The following is a 17291-nucleotide window of genomic DNA, read 5'->3' on the forward strand; positions in this document are numbered from 1 at the left end:
ACAGGAAAAGCAAGCTTATCCTCCACGGCTTTAGCTTGGCCTCACACTTGGAGAAACTGCAAATGAAAGCCTGAAAATATGCAGGAACTTTGAAAAGGCTCGACAAAGTGAACCTGGTATGACGTGGGGGCAGTTGCGGATTTTAGCATCCAGGATTGAAGTGAGTGCGGTGGAGAAAGTGAAGTGTCATCTGCCAAGAAAAATCCGTCTTTTAGCTGAGGTGTGGTGGTGGTGGGTGGGCAGCGTGGATTTATTGGCGCAGGAAGTAAAAAAGGCACAGTCGTGTAGCATCGTGTTGATTTGATAATGTATCGAGGCCCTGTGTGTGTGTGTGTGTGTGTGTGCCCCCTTAAAACCCAGCTATTTTAAGTATTGCCTTTTTACTATACGACCCCGAGGAACTGATTAAAACACATTTATCTCCCTGCTTTTTTTTTTGCTGGTGTGAATCGATCAGCGCACACATAACTGTCAGCTACACAGACACGCCCCTTATCTAGTTCCTTGGCTCGAGGAGGGTAATGTATTAGGTGTCAGCACATGGGCTGCAATTATGATGAAGTGTGTTTTCTGCCGGCTTCAATTCTGAGAAGTGACCGGAGCCATCCTCGCAATCATGTGTGCCATCATGTATTATACATGTCCCTTTTTACAAATCTATCCTGTAGCTCTCAGCTGCTTCTGCTATTTACTGCAATATCTAGTGTTAAAAATCATTTGAGTATCCAGAAATGTCTCTATCATGTATTGCAAACTGTACTGAATGTCATATACTGCCGGAGTTGTGGGGCAATGTGTCTTGTGTTGTGAAAAGTATTATAGTTCCCTTGTAGCAGACTCACTACCCAGAATTGTATGAACCACAAACAAGGAATCTAGGTAAATCAGTATATTATAAAGGCATATATCAATGTCATAAAAACACACAGATGATTGTGTTTTCCCTTGTTTTGGGGATATGGCTAATTGCTGGAAGATGTTTTAGCATCTTTAGGATGTCTGTGTTGATCGTGGTGTTTCCAGTCTTTGCTGGCACAGGTTTTTGGCAGAGTTAGTAAATTACACACTACCTTAATGTTAAACTTCCAAGTGGTCTGGCACTGTATTAAGCCACTGTATCGTTTAAATTCATGGCCAAGCAAAGCTTCTGGGGAGCCAAAAGTGGGTTACAGTTCTTAGTGTTCTGGCTGTTGGCCTGTCGTGTCCATCTCCACTGTCTCGCTGACTTTTCATACCACAACTTGGCATGTGCAGTGTTTTTCAAACTCACCTAAACCCTATAGCGTTGGTGAGAAATACCTCTGTGCGAAGTTATGAGTTATTAGCACCTTGTTAGGCAATGTAACCTGTTGTCAGGGTATTAAAGTTTCCAATTTTCTCTTTGACAGGAGTTATCTATTTATAACAGAGCGCCTAGAAACCGTACAAATAACCATTTACCATTGAAATGTGTGAAAAGAAAGTCTGCTTTGAAGCTGCTTTTTCAGTTTATATATCTGCCATCGTCTTGTACAGAATCATGACTAATTTGAAACTTAATTTACATAGAAACAGATAAAGATAGGATGTTGTTTTCCATAAAGCTGATGTAGGTGTGAGGATATTCAGTGTTGCATTGAAAGCAGGGGAGGTTGTGAGTCACTGATGAAGGATCTTTGAAATCATTTGGAAGGTTCTGCTTCTTTTGAAATTCAGGAAATTTGATAAATTACCCAAAACAAAACAAAGTACATAAAGCCTAACGTTTCTTTTCCACTTTGGGCTGATTTTTCACTGCAGCATATAAAGTCCTACACCACGATGAAAACAGCACAGCCAGGGCCAAAAGTTGAAAGAACATTTATGGTTTATTTTTTCTTTTATTCTTCTTTTTTGTTATCTACAGAATCTGGTGTGGAGTCAGAGTTTGGGGTTCAGAGGTTGAAGAGTTTTCGTGCTGCTGTCAGACTATAAATGGTTGCTTTGTTGGTTCTTCTTTGAGAAAACATTGTCAAAGTCACTGACTAAATCACACTCGGCGGGAGCTCCCTGCCTGCAGCTGAACTCTTTAGTCTAATTATAATGGCCAGTGTTCTGTTGCAAATGAGTTTGCATTTCTAAATGGACTGGATGCAGTTGTTGTTTTGCGTCTTCTGCTCGATTCAGGCTCCCTCCAGAACAAAGTCCTGTGTTGTTTTGCATCTACTGCCACCACAGCAACATGCAAGAAACAGGCCTTTTTTGTCAAGATGAAAATAGTTTTGAACCTCATGATGCAAATCAAAGGCGTCTCTCCCTCTTAGAACTCTTTCTTTCTAAATGTGTTCTCATTTTTTTTCTGTGCTGTGGTCCCTCTGTTAGGATGTCAAGTTTTTTCGTGTGCACCACTCAACAGTGAAAGGTGGATTTTTAACCTTGAAACAGCAGCTACTGCACTTCACTTATTTTTAAACATTGACAGAAATATAAGTATTTCTCAAAAACACACTTGCTCAGTTTCATAAAGTGTGCAATTTCACACAGTTTCTCCAGGAAGACATTCGTTGTGCTGCACCTGGTTGCTCGCATGAAAAATGACATGAATAGTTGTACAAAAAATGAGAAAAGACACCAGGAGAGAAGTTCAATCTTGAGCTTCTGTCTCACTCCCACACAGCTGTCCAGTCACTGCGTGGAGCTGATGTGAGTGATGGATTGTTGGTTTCGCTTCACAGAAACAGTGAGATACAGATCTCCCCAACATGTGAATGGAAAGGTGTGGAGGTGAAGATGTTTCCAAATCTGTTCAACCACCTGACACGCAGTTTGGGCGGACTATCAAGCCGGCTTAGTCGAACAAATCTTTGACAGCTTAATTGCCACCAAATAGTTGCAAACCAGTCAAACAGTAAAACAAAACAAAAAAATAGAACTATATTCAGCCACATACAATGACTTAATAAAACTTGGTTTGTTTAGAATGCGATTTCCAAATTCCCCATTTTTAAGCTGCACCAAAAATATTCCCATAATACCACCTGACTTATTCCCTGTGGATAAACTGTTACTATGTCAAAAAAAAAAAAAAAAAACAACTACAGAGACTTATCCTAGATTCTGCACTTCACGGAACTCCACTGAGCTTTTAAGCATCTTCCAGCTCATCCTTTTGGCTTTATGGCCCAGACCGTAACGGTTTTTGGTCATTGTCCCCCTTGTTTTTTTTTTTTTTTTAGATGTAGCATACAGCCATTGTAAGAGAAAAATCCCTGATAAACCAGTACCAACAAGCACGATTTTAGCAGCTAGAGAACCACATGTTCCCTATAAAATTCATGTAATCATCCACCCCTAGGGGATATTGGAGCCACATTCATTGACTGGCCAGAAAAACAATGAGTAATTAGAGATAATGTTGTTTTCTGTCTGTTGAAAGTGTAAAAAAGGCAACTATTTGCTGACACACTTGCCATAACGACTTTAGAAACTTATTTTACTGCCAACAATGCAACAGTAGATGCTCAATAGCGCTTAGACAGTCATGATTCTGTTTGTTCCTGACTGTCTTTGTCATTCTTAAATCATAAACTTGACTTATTTGAAATGAAATGAAATGAAAATTTTTGATATTTATTATTTATTATTTATATAAATATTTCTGACCAGAGTTAACAGAATCTCCCTGTACCATCTCTAATGAAGACACCATGTGCTTTATGTTTATTTCGCCCATAAATCAAAGTGTAAAAATGGCATCCTTGAGTCTGCACTGGTCTCCTGGCAACCTTGCAGCGACGACAAGACAGCGGGTGACGCAAAATGTTTAACGATTCCCCGACGAAACGTACCTGGCAACGGACGCATTCGTGTATCTGCTAGCAAACAAAAAATAAATGTGTCAAAGCAGATGGTGGCTTTGGAGTGGCTCACCAACAACAATAGAAAACGAAACCGACATGGTGAGTTTTCACGCTATCTTCACAGTAAATTGTGCTGCCACCAACAAGTTATAAATGGTGACGTCAGGCAAGCTGGTGACCAGTTTCCAGAGAATTTCTGAGAGCGGCTACTGTTGAGTTTACGTGTGTTTCCCATCATTTTCATCCTAATTGCAGAGTACGAGCAAAAATGTGGATGCATTTGAAAAGTAAACACGGCAGACCTCAGGTTTACCTCGCCTGAGTAGACTAAATGCGTTTGTTGATGAGACTGGCGTCAAAGCCATTTGGCTCAGTCTTGTTTTGTGGATTATTTGCTCTTTCATAAAATGAGACTCAAATGTGTTGCTGCATCTACAAACAACCTTCTACAGAAATTTTCAATTCATTTCAATTCAATTCAATTTTATTTGTATAGCACATATTTACAAGAAGTCATCTCATAGCGCTTCACAAAGGCAGAAACACCAAACAATCCAAAACATTTGGATTCCCTATAAGCTTCAGCAGTCTGCAACAGTGGGAAGGAACCGAAAACCCCCGTGGGGGGAAAAAAAAACCTCCGACAGAACCAGGCTCAGGGAGGGACGGCCATCTGCCTCGACCGGTTGGGTAGATGTAGGATGAATTATACAATTTAGTGTAAAGTTAAACAAGCTATTAGAGGTTGTTGTCCTTTTGTTCCTCCATTTCAAATGGACCAATGAAATATTCCATTTCGTAGTTGGTGGAGGTAACAGGAGGCATCATGGTGGGGCAGCAGGATGCAGAAGGTGAGGCCAGCGGCTGTAGTTCAGGAGCTCCAGATCCAGAGACATCCACAGAGAGAACAAGTGCAGGAGAACCTCGGGGGGAGTCACAGAGTTAGCCATAGGTAATGGTGATATACAACTATATAAACATACATCCACATATATATAAATGAGATGAGAGGAGAGAAGCCCAGTGCATCATGGGAATCCCCCCAGCAGTCTAAACCTATAGCAGCATCACTAAGGGACAGCTCAGATGACTCCGAGCAGCCCTAACTATGAGCTTTATCAATGACAAACTCCTCAGCATGTTTATATGTTCATCTGCATTGTATCTCTAAATGCCCTCCGCCGTGTGGAAAACAGTTACGCAGGTTAATGGAAACAGTAGCAGAGGAGAGGCCAGTAAAGCTGGCGTTGTTGGACCCATAACCAGGTCGCGGGGCGGCTGCGTGCAGAGTGCGTCCTCCTCTGGGGTGATTTTCCGTGATGGCTGGGGAGATTGGCTCCGTCGCTTTGGTTTATTGGTGCAGAAGGGCCTCAGTCATCAAGAGCAGGAGGAAGAGCCGTGTGGTTACTGTAACTGCGCTCGAGGGTGTACACAGAGCACTAATAGCTGCTTCAGTACACTAGATTTTAATTGTGGCTCTCAGTTCAGCCATTTATAAACAGAGGACGCCCTACTTCCTTGTTTTTGTGGTTGTGTGGTGCTGTGCTGGTCTGTGTGTCAGATGATGTTTGTCTGAGAAACATGCTGCATAGTGTTCAAAATGCCTGACAGGGGCTCCAAAAAAAAAAGTAGATGAAACTAAAAAAGAAAAAAGACATAGATGGGTGGAGAGATTGCTAGAGGGAGCGTCATGAGTGTTTTGAGGACAGATAAAAGCAGAGGAAGAGTAAGCAAATACTGGTGATGTAACACATTTACTGAGTAGGGAAACAAAATTACTGAAGGCTGCGAGTGATGAGAAGAAGAGGGAGAAAAAAAAAGAGCAGGAAAGAGAGGAAAGAGCACTCATCGGAGAGAGGGAGGGAGGGAGGGAGGCTCGAATTCTCTTGCATGCTTGTTCTCGCTGCCTTGTCTCCTCCCTTCAGTGTTTGGCAAGTGTCTGTGTGTGGGAGAGAGACGGGACTGAGCTCAGTGGCTTGTCGTACCAGGTTTAGTCTGACCAAGACGCAGTAGCAGCGACGAGCTCGCCTCCCTCGACTGACTGACTGACACACGGTACGCATTTCCTCTCTTTCTCTAAGTCAACCTTACCGCTGTCAAAGTATCAAAACGGGAAGCAGGCGTGGGCGGATTAGACTGAGCTGAAGTTACTGTGCTTGTAAAGAATGCTAAAAAAAAAAAAAGAAATGCTTGAAAGTCATTCGTTGTGATGTGGGGGTCAACTATTAAAGTTTGCACTTTGTGTGATGAGGTTTCACACCTGAGTCTGTGTGATGTTGTTTCCACTCAGGCGCCTTGTTTGCTTAGTATGTTGTCACCCACCGAAGGCCAACGCTCACTGCCACCCTTTGTTCAACGGCTACGTGTGCAGTCAACACTGATTGTAGTTGCTTCTATTAATGTGGTGGAGAGCGTTGCATGGTTTCATATTTGTTGCTTCAAGTGTTTCCACACAATTCCTAGCATGTGCGTGATTAAGACTGCCGCAGGCTAAGAGCCCGAGCATGGATCTAATCGAAGTGAATGATGGGGGCAGGAGGGGGCTCTGTGGTTGCTTTCAAGCAGCTACAGGCAAGGATATAAGTACATTATCGAAACATGATAGCTCCGAAATGCAACCCTCTAATTCAAATGCCAAGCGAAGCTTACAACAAAACACAACGACAGGCTTTTATTTTCTATCTGTATCTGAAAATCACATCAATTAACAGCAAAAAAAAGGGCAATCACGGTTGTTAATTGCCACCTAAATGTGGCGTGAACCGATTACCCATTTGCTTGGATGCAGTTATGTAATGACAGTTTTCCAGGAATAGTTGTGTTTTTGTTTTTCTTTATTTCCCCCCTACAAAAGAGACACTGCAGGAGTCTTGGCTGCATCCAAGGGGTGCAGGCAGCGAGGCCGGAGTGAGTGTAATCAGATTGACAGTACGAGCCAAGGCCTGTGCTCATTCATTCTGAACAGCTGCTGGAGTCTGGAGCCGAGCTTCATGCTGCTTCCTGAAACAGAACAGAGCGTCATTTTTAGTTTTACACAAAGGTATTAAATGGATTTTCATCTCTAAATGCACCAAAACACTTGTGTAATGACATAAATTGATTAAGGCATGACTATCTGATTAAATTAGTATTTTGTTTTGGCACTCAGTATGACGACACATGTATGTTTGCTGTTGTGAGTGCTGGAAGATGTACTCAGGCCCTTTCCTTAAAGCTCCCCTCCTCTCAATAAAGTTAGGTCAACATTATTGGGAGTTTGACACTACAGGACTCAAAGTTTCTCTGAGCTCACCCTAAAATGCAAGTTTGAATCTACTCCTGGTCCAGTTAGATACCTACACAGCTGTGAAATAGAGACTTGAAGCTTTAACTGAAAGTTGAGTTAAACCTTTTAAACCAAAAATATTTCTGTTTTCTTAAAATGAGAATATTTTTCATGATGGAGAAGAAATTCCTATTGGGGTAAAACCACAGCTATAGCTGTAAAATAATGTAGTGGAGTAAAAATACTACATTTAGCATATATATAAGTAAATGGACTTTACCACGCTGTATCTGTACCATATCTTTACCTTACTTAGAAGCAGATGACATGAGCAGTATGTAACGCAACATTCGTCTGTCATGGAAATGTGTTGATTTAGGAGTTGTTGCTTCTTTAAGTTCACTTTCAGAAGACTGTATAGTTGCGACTACCTTTGCATGCTTCTACTTGTGTCCGTTTTTGTGTTGTTGTTTTTCTGAGGAGGACGTTTCAATGCAAATTCTGCTCACAGTTCAGAAATCTGTGCCTATAAATGCAGATGAATAAACAAGCCAAATTCATCATTGATTCTGATTTTAAAATAAGATAAAAAGAATCGTGCAGCTCCTTTTGACTGCAGGATTAAAGCAACCCATCCCCACGCCACAGAGTGTGTGATGCAAATGGTTCCTTTCTGCAGTGCTTTCAGACTAAGTGCAAGGTAGCTTTTAGTTTTTTAGCTGTTCTGCAGGAGCTCTCTCTTGAATGCAATATGTTGATTTAAAACACTGTTAGAAGTCTCTGTGCAGCATTGTACCTGAAACTTTTAAACCATATTTCCAGTTGAATGCTGGACACTTGTGCAAATATCCAAATCAACTAACAAGAAGAAAATCCAACTGCGATCAGCCAGTGGTACCGTTTCTACATCGTTAAGCTGATCCTCGGCGGTGGTTTTAGATTTCAGATGGTAAATATCCTCACTCACAGCTTGCCTACGTAGAGACTGGGTCGAAACGTATACTGCACTGCTCTGCTTTTCATCGATGGAGCATTGTACCAATTTTAAACGATATAGTTCTCGTGTTGCCTCCCTATTCAAAATTGTGTTACTTGCAGCACTGCACTGTTTGGTCCTGTTTGACCTCATTAAGTTCATCACCTTATCTCACTCTTCCCTCAAAGCAATTTGAAGTATTTTAACAAGACCATATATACCCCCTCACCATCCATGCTCCTCCTGAGCCCCAAGTCCCCCCCTGCTGTGATGAAACCAAAACTCCACTCTGTGTGAGGCCTGTGGACCCACCCAGCCACCCCCCACCTCCTCTCCTCTGAAGACTGATGTGCTGAAATCCTACAATCTAATGAAATGCTGCATGCGGCCTGTGTCAGGTTCCTTGGCAGCTCTCTGCTCCTTCCTCATTAAAGATAAAACATGGGCAGCACACGGCTGCACAAACTGCTGTATATGGTAAAATAACGCAGGCATCCTTTTCTTAATCTGCGTACTTCCTGGATGCTTCTGAGTGGACATTATTAGGTTTATCTTTCCAAAGAGGCGATGATAAACAAAAATCCGTCGGGATTGCTCCTGTTTCCCCTAGTGCTGGAATTTGCCCTTCTGTTGAGAATTATCTCTCTTTGGATTTCCTGTTCCGGCCATACAACCTTATCTAAAGCAGAATTGAAATATGTTACATTTAACTGCAATGGTGTATCTTTAAGCACATTTTATATTGTACATTCATCTGATTGTCTTACCTAGAGAAACTAAAAAAATACAATTTAAGCACTTGTAGTGACTTTTCTAGGAGTACTGCCTGTTGGGAGTTACTTACTGACAAGCGTCGTTGATACCACTTAGGGGCAACTTGCTGTTGTCTCTGAAATTGGAAAGTGCCACTTAAAAAACAAACAAAAAACATTTAAAGCCATTTTCTGCTTATAAGAAGTATGCACTTGTACATGTTGTTCTCAGTGGACAGTATTTTTCAATTTCTTTAAGAGCAATTATGAAAACATACAAAATAAAATGAAGACACTTACGAGGCTCCAGCCCACAGCTGCATGCTTTTGTCCCTGCTTGAAACCCTGTCGGCTTAATGCTGTCTTTGTTTTGCCTCTGTGTCAGCGACAGCTGTGGCTGGAGGCATTATGTTTGCGGGTTGTCTGTCCGTCCATCTCATTCTTGTGAACATGATATTTTAGGAATGCTGGAGGGGGATTTCTTCACATTTTACTTCAAAACATTCACTTGGACTCAAAGATGAAAAGATAAGAATTAGATTTGCCAAAGGTCACTGTAACCCAAGAATTCATACACTAATTTGACAAAACTTTACACAAATGTCTCATAGGATAAGCTAACGAAGCGATTATATTTCTCTCTGAAGTGCCAAAGGTTAACTTCACTCTGACATGATAATGTTCAGCTAAAACCACTTCTCTGGCCATTATTTAACTCAGAGGAGGACACTGTGACCATGTTTCACGTGTTCACATAGTTATTCAGTGGCCATACTGTTGGATGCCTCTGTTGCTTTACAAGTGTGCTGTCTGAGAAGACTCCTCCATCTTGGCCAACCTGTGAGCATTTACAAATAATTAGATGGATTTTTGTTTCTCTCAATGAACTTAGACACTTTTAAACCTTCATGAACGCCAGCTCCAGTGGTTGGTGGAGGCACACAACCGCAGGGCAGTAATTCTAGTTTTCACTATGGTTTTGGGTTGAAGACTGGGGTGCACTGATCCACCGGTTTCTTTCTCAGTAAACATTTAATCTGCTGATACTGCTGCCTGTCTGATACCAGTGCTCACTTTTAGGAAAATGTAGCGTCTGTTGAATATTTTCCGTAAATTAATTAGTCCCTAACTGTCTCTCCTAGTAGCTACACCATTATTCTGGTTAAGTATTGTACCATATTTCTTTTTCCATTTTAGATGGTGGATGGAAACCTGTGACACAAAGATAAGATGAGGTGATTTACCAAAGATTGAGTCAAAAGTCTGGCTCATTCTGAGTCATACCTCAGTCACATCTTAACACAGACATAATGCCCATATTTTTAGGTTCATTGTGACTTCTACTTCCCAAGAATACACTTATTTCTGATGTCCATCACACATGTCTATAAGTCCGCTTAGAAATCCAAGAAAAAATGTGCCCCTTATTATTACTCCTGAACTTTCTGGGGTTTGATGAAGGTTTAAGATGTTCTTGAGTGTCACAGTCATTGAATGGCAGTTATCTCTACATCCAAGAGTACAAGACAGAAATGTAGAAGTGTGACAAAATGCATTAATTGTTACCTTTTTCAAGTTGTAATTTTGTCTTTTTCTAATATACATACGTCTCTATGTCCCTTATGCATTCTCCTCCATCTGTTTATACAGATTTGTTGGTTCGGTGTGGTCTAGTCTGCTACTGAGAGGGGGCGCCCACCGTATCAGGCTTAAAACAGCTCGTGAACAGTTCTAGACAGTTCATGAACGTGTGCAGAACAGTTTCAGTCACAATATTAGGAGTGTTAGGCAGCGTACAGATCCCTGGTTGACGATGCGTTCTATTTTAGGATTTTTAGTGCCTTTATTAGCCTCTTCAAACTGCCAAGCCAGTAGAGATTTATTTAAAGACTGACATAATAACCCACCTTCAATGCAGCAGCATAATTAACATGAGCAGATTTCGGGCTCGCTGACAAGGCAGCGCTATGGGTCAGCTTCTCAGTGATGGCACCATGTTCTCTGCACCTGCTCCCTTGCACAGTGCTGAATGCTGCACTGATTTCAGCAATCTTTGGACTGTAGCAGTGAGACCGTTGTACCACGGTGCACTTCACATTCTGCCCACACCTTTGGTCCTCATGATTAGAAATGTAGCTCTGCCAGTGGAATAGACGGCAATGCTTTGTTTAAAGTTTTATATACATCAGTGGCGAAGAAGGAAACGTGAACCCTGCTCTATCCTCACTCACTCTACACCTGGCTGTCTGTTTGTTGTCTCTCTATAGAGTTGAAACAGACTTAGGGATGGGTATCATTAAGAATTTAACAGCCCTACCGCGCTTACCAATACAGACTTTCGATGCAGTACTGTGACCATACTTTTATCTGTTATTTTTTAGGAGAAAAAAATACAACAGTTTAAGAATATGAATGTTATCTCTGTAAGGTTTCCTGTCTTTCATTCTTCAGTTTAAAGTTCAAACTTAGACGTACTTATTCTTCGACAGTGTTCTTACTGTGAGAAAATGTTTTGAGCACTTCTTCTGCCGCTGTTAACACCAACATCCTGTTAGAGGAAAGGTGAAAATGCAAGACTTAGTTTGCCTGCAGCCTTTTATTTGTACATTACAATTCAGATGATGTTCTGACTGTTTCAGACTGAATTTCTGAACACACCTGTCTCCTGGCTAATGGTTACTTTTGTCCATTAACCTATGTTTTTATAATGTAGTTCCCTCTCAGTGAGGACTCTGGGCTGCTAGCATCTACACCATACCTAGGAAATGACAGATGACCTACAAGCCAGACTATTAAACTGTGCTTCCCCTGTATGTGCTGAACCTTTCCTGGATGTTACCACAGAGTAGTCATGATTCAGCTCTTGCAAAAGACTTGTTGCGCTTGTAGCAACAAGCTTTTTCAGTTCCGAGTGTAGTCACCCTTTTGGATGTTTACTTCTCTAAACCATCCTCACTAAAAGCAGACTCTGTGATGCACAGTGCTGCAGCATTTTAGAGAGATTTCCCCCCCAGCCCTCACATAGAGTCTCCGAGAGAGATCTAGAAGAGTGGAAATGCATCATAGGCAAACTGGAAACTGAGATGATGAGATAAAATGTGCAAGACGATGTTTATGTAGCAATAATAAATAGAAAATGTGTTTTCTTAATTTGTCCAGTTCTGAGAGCAGAAATAATATCCTCAGAGCTTTTCCATCCCCGAGTCATAAAAAATGTAACCCAGGGGCTATTACTGGATTCTGGTACCCGTCTTGACACAGACACTTGAACACAGAAGACTGATTGCCTGCTAGATTGTTGCTCCTCCCTCTCTGCCAGCTTCAGACATGAATAACTGCCTTGGATCTCTGTGTTTACTGCCTCGATTCATGTCTTAGTTTGGACAGTATCTTGGCCAACGGGACCGGCTCTGGCCACACTCTCTGGGTCCGTACGATTAGTATGTTTTATTTATGGCGCACGTTGCAGTTCCACTCCAGCTGTAAATCAGCAGCCATTTGGGCAACACCCAAGAGCTGCATCTCATACCGTAGCTCTCTGCCTGCTTGAACTCACACTTTGGCCGTGGACCCTCCCTCTACTGGCAGCAAGTCAGTTCAATGATGGATAAAGAGTTCTGACACAACCACATGCTGGCCGGGGCTCAGAGATTTCACACTAAACTAGTGCTGCAGAGAAGGATGCTTGGAATATGGTGGGTTTCAGTACCGTGGCTGTTTGGAAAATACGATAAAAATTGGTTAAAATATTGCACAAATGCATTTATGATAGAATTTTTATTGTGGTGCTCCTTGAGGACTTTTATCGATGTAGTTTATATTTTACAACCCTTTTTCTCCCTTTACATTTATAGCAGAAAATAGACAAAGAATAGCTGGTTTGTCTTTCGCTATAGTGTTCTTTGTGTCCACCTGTTGTCTGTGAGTGGGTCCTGTTCTGATGCCCCATGTGGCAGGGCTACCTTTAGGGAGAGTGCTGAACCACATGAGGTCATTTGTATGGATGTTTGACACGCTGCCTGAGTGTTTTTCTTTTTCCCTCCACAAGTACCTCTACTGGAAAAAGCTTTCACCAGCTAGACATTGTTCCTGTACACTCAGTTGGAGCTGACTAACAGAACATACAAAAGCAGTTTCATTTTCCGTTATTGATTAATCAATTTCTTGGGATTTCTCAAGCAAAAATGCAAAAAACAATCTCTGGTTGCAGTTTCGTGAAGAGTTTGCTGCTTTTCTTTGACGCTTCTTTATGTTACACTTGGTGTCTTTAGGTTTTGGACTGTTCGTCAAACAAATCAAGCAATTTGAATCCATACATTTGGACTGTGAAAAGCTATCGCCAGAAAGTTTCACTTTTATATTTTTCACGAGACAAAACTGTTATTCGATTATTGCAAAAATAAATTGGTAAATGATCGATAATCAGGGCTTCAGACTAACTCTACATATTACTCTTTACCTAGATGCGTTTTGGTATGCATGACCGAGATATGATTCATCGTACGCGTTTCCCACAGTTTGAGAACTTACTTGTGGTTGTGGGTGCTGCTGATGTGCATGCAGAAAGTGTGCGGCTGATCGATGGGGAGCGTGTAACCCAGTTTTTCTGAAGCAAAACTTTAGTAGACTCCAGACAGATGCTTCAATTTACCAACATTCCCTGAACACTTCACATGCATTGGTAGACCCTATTAGGCAGCAGGATGTTTTAATGTCGCACTAACCTAAGTGGAAACCAGATGATTTTATTTTTATCTACTTGTGTGGGCTACCCACAGACATGTACAAGAAGACTTGCTAAATGGCAGGCGCATCAGTGCAGCCAATAATAACAATGCGTAGTTGCACTTGACAGACTTTTGGTCCAAAATGGTCGCACTATGGAGCCCTGATATTTAAAACCTTTTTTAAGCTGTGCCCCTGCACTCAGTGAATATATGATATTTGCATAGTAAAGAATGTGTTCTGTTTGACATAATTTGATCAAGCATAAAGGATTATCGAAGTAGAAGGAGCCAACTTCTGGTATTTGGTATATATCTAGTGAAGTGCATCTGTTGTGTTGCTGTGTTAAAACTGAAGAGGTAAGAGTTCATATTTATAAGGTTCACTGTCCAAATTAGTTATTTTTCCAATACAGAATATCATCATGATGCACATTCATATTTTTTAAAGAGTTTAATATGCACCAAATTATAACTTAAATCAGGAAATGTCTCATCCAAAAGTCCTCCACCCTAAACAATCCGATTGTAAAATTTCAGTATTAGTATCCTATGAATTTTTGTGTCAAGGTCATGAACCATTTTAATATTATCTCTCAGAGTAGTTGTGCTTAATGCTGAAGGTCGGACATGGTTTCACGATTTGTCACTAATATTGCTCAAGTCATAAGAAACTCAGGTCAGTTTGATTCAATCTGTGTACTCACATGCTTCCCCAGAACCCTAAACATGCTTGTGAATGCCTCTCTATGGCTGCAACCAGCTGGAGCTCCTGTCTGTCCTGTTTTGATGTCCTGAGATTCCAATTAGTCCTTATCATTTCTGGAAATAAGAACAGAATGGAACTGACATTCTCCCATGCAGCAGTATGTAATGAGTTCTCTTTTTGAGAATTTTTTGCTTTTTTTTGTTTTTTAAGTTTTTTTTTTGGCCTTTGTGCCTTTATTGATAGTGCAGTGAGAGAGAGACAGGAAAGTAGGGGAGAAGAATGGGAGGAGGACGTGTGGGAAAGGGTCATGAGCGGGATTCGAACTCATGACCTCCACATCGGGACTGTAGCCCTGTACATGGGACACCAGCTCAACCAGGTGAGCCACAGCGGCGCCCTGAGAATTTTTTGCTTTTGCCGGAAATGTTTGGGTCATAAACTCTCGATTAGGACGTTCTTACCATGGCCTAGCTTGTATCAGGTGTCTTAATAATTTTAGGGGACTTGCAGGGTTTCAATAAACATTTAGGGTCTTTGTAAAACCACAGTTGGTGAATCACTGCTGAGTATCCTTGCTAATATACACGACTAAATATACTATCCAACATAACCACCACAGAACATAATCCAATCATACACATACTGGTCATTAGCTTCAGAATTAACAAAACTCCAAGCCAGGCTTCATAAGCACTGCTGATTAATCCTCTGTCACAACAGCTGCTGTTAGACACTTCATTATAGCGTGCAGCTGGTGGGAGACGCTCATATTAACCCAAGTGGCTGTTGTTTCACTCCGAGGGCAACAAGAATACACAGTCACCATTTTACATTAACACGTTAAGCAGTTTGTCAATATTGTAAACAGTCTAAAAGTGGGAATTGGGTGATTGCTGCAGCGAAGAGCGGCACATTGAGAAATAAGATAATGACATGTGACATATTACATCAGCTACTGTAGATTGAAGACACATGCTAGCTGTTAACAACTTTACTTTTTATGTCAAGCTGCACAGAATCAGTACTTTCATATCCACAAGGGATCAAATGAGTCGGTCGTGTAGTGACAAACACTGTCCATAGTGACAAGCTCACCAGGCACTGTAGTATATTAGGCTGTTTTAGTATCTTTACAGCTTGTTGTTTTGCTTTAACAGACCACAGATTTAAAAGGGGGAGTGAGAACTGCTCTTAAATCTACACAGTGACTGAAAACACTTTTTCAAATTAACGCTATTTTATTCTCATCTTGTGCTCCGTATGTAAGCGAGCGTCTTGTTTGTGAATGTGCTCGTCACAATCAATGTTAGGAAAAGATAAAATATCAGAATTGTGTTTGCAGTGCCCCAAAAAAGTCAGTGTAAGCTTAAGTTAAAGCTGAACTCTGGACTCTTATCTAAGTTAAACTCTTTGAAATTCTCACTTTATCTCATGATATGCCAAGTCTTTCTGCGTGTTTCAGTTAAAGATACCAGTAGAAAACACTTCCATACAAAGCTAGCTGACTGCTGTGGGACTATGCGAGCCTTCAGTTGTACAGCGCTCTGTAGCAATCATTACATCACCCAATGAGGCGATATATTTTGGAAGAATGTTGGTTATTCTTTTAGAAGCGATCAGAGAGTTGGACAGTCTACAAGTTGCGTTCAAAAAGCTCAGAATCTGCAGCTGTAAAAAGCAAAAACCGAACATGATTTAAATTTGGATCCTTGTGCAGTGATACACCGCTCCCGGTGTTCCTGCCACAATTGAACACTTCCTCAAAGATCCATTTTATAAGCACATCAACCACCATCTGTGATGCACACTGGATCTTCTGCAACACTTTAACTTGATTTTATTTATTATTTTTATTTTTTATTTTTTTGGGAGGGGTAGAGGAAGAGGTTGCAAGGAGCCCAAACTGGCGAACAGGGTGTTGGTGCAGCTAAAAAACTGATGCTGGAGCACCCACGCAAGTCAAATGTTCTCCCTGAGACGCCTTAGGACGTTACAGTAGGGTTTTTTTCTACCATTTATTTTTGCATTAGGATGAACTCTGTGAAGGTTAAACAACCCCAGACATGAACTATGATACTGTGACTCACGCTTTCCGAAGCTTGTATGTAGAACAAGCTAAGACTGTAAACAAACCAATACTCTCATACAGCTGCTAGATTTCTGAAATTTACTGTTTCAGCTTAAAAAAAAGCCCACCTGAAACAGAAAGCAGTTATGACTCAGCCAACCAGCAACAGTCTAGCAACTAAAAAGATGTTGCTGTCTGTGTCTCTCTCTCTCTTTTTTTAAATATTCTTTAGTCTATATAATTATAGATCTTCATGACCTCTACCACGCAGAAGGAGGATTTATCGACTATGTTTTCTAGATATTTGTTCGAATACACAGGAGAGTATTTGAGCGTTTTTTTTAGGCTTTGCTTTCATAACACAGCGCTTTGATTTTAAGTTGAATAAATGGCAAAAGGTGCCCTGAAGATATTGGGTAGAAAGAAAAAAGAAAAAACCCTGTTGGTGTTATCTCTTCTTTCCCTGCTGCTAAAAAACTGGGTCAGAAATCTGCTGCGAGTGATGTTTAAACATTATGTAATATGTCATGGCATTTTATCCTGCGTAAGCACTCCTCATCTTTTCACAGGCAGAGAGCGCGTTCTGTGTTCGAGGCAGGGTTTCCTGTGGAGGTTTGAGAGCTCTGGAGAAAATGGGGGGAAATTTCAGTTTCAGTGTGGTTCAGTAGGATGGGATGGATTTACTGTAGGTTCTTACATCATCATCTTCTATATACATATGGATGTGTAGTCATGTTTGTTTTGTTTATTATTCATTCTGGTAGTCTGTCAACAAACCACATGCTAGCAATTACCTAAATGTTGAATAAATATAGTTAAATAATACCTGTAGCTGTTATACTTTATTTTTCACAAGCCTCTTGATCAAAAAGGTGTTCTTTTAGCTAACAGCAGGTCTACACTGTCTACAAATGAGAAGCTGGTACCTGAATGGTGCCCAACAGTAAAGGATAGCAAAGCTGCAGCACTAGTAGACTGA

At 41.0% G+C, this 17291-nt stretch overlaps 1 protein-coding gene across 7 annotated transcripts in view; it reads left to right on the top strand.

Moving 5' to 3' along the window:
- The window catches only part of osbpl8 (oxysterol binding protein-like 8), a 115115-nt gene that overhangs the window by 34065 nt on the left and 63759 nt on the right, over positions 1–17291 (top strand). For 3 of the 7 annotated variants that reach the window (XM_008278527.1, XM_008278530.1, XM_008278529.1), the window contains exon 1: positions 5689–5873. The exons of the other annotated variants lie outside the window; for them this stretch is intronic. The gene's annotated coding sequence lies outside the window, so the exon portion shown is untranslated. Of the gene's footprint in view, positions 1–5688; positions 5874–17291 lie in introns of those variants that run through there. 7 annotated transcript variants of the gene reach the window in all.

This window comes from Stegastes partitus, unplaced genomic scaffold (genome assembly GCF_000690725.1).
Source record: "Stegastes partitus isolate 25-593 unplaced genomic scaffold, Stegastes_partitus-1.0.2 Scaffold126, whole genome shotgun sequence".
NCBI lineage: Eukaryota > Metazoa > Chordata > Actinopteri > Pomacentridae > Stegastes > Stegastes partitus.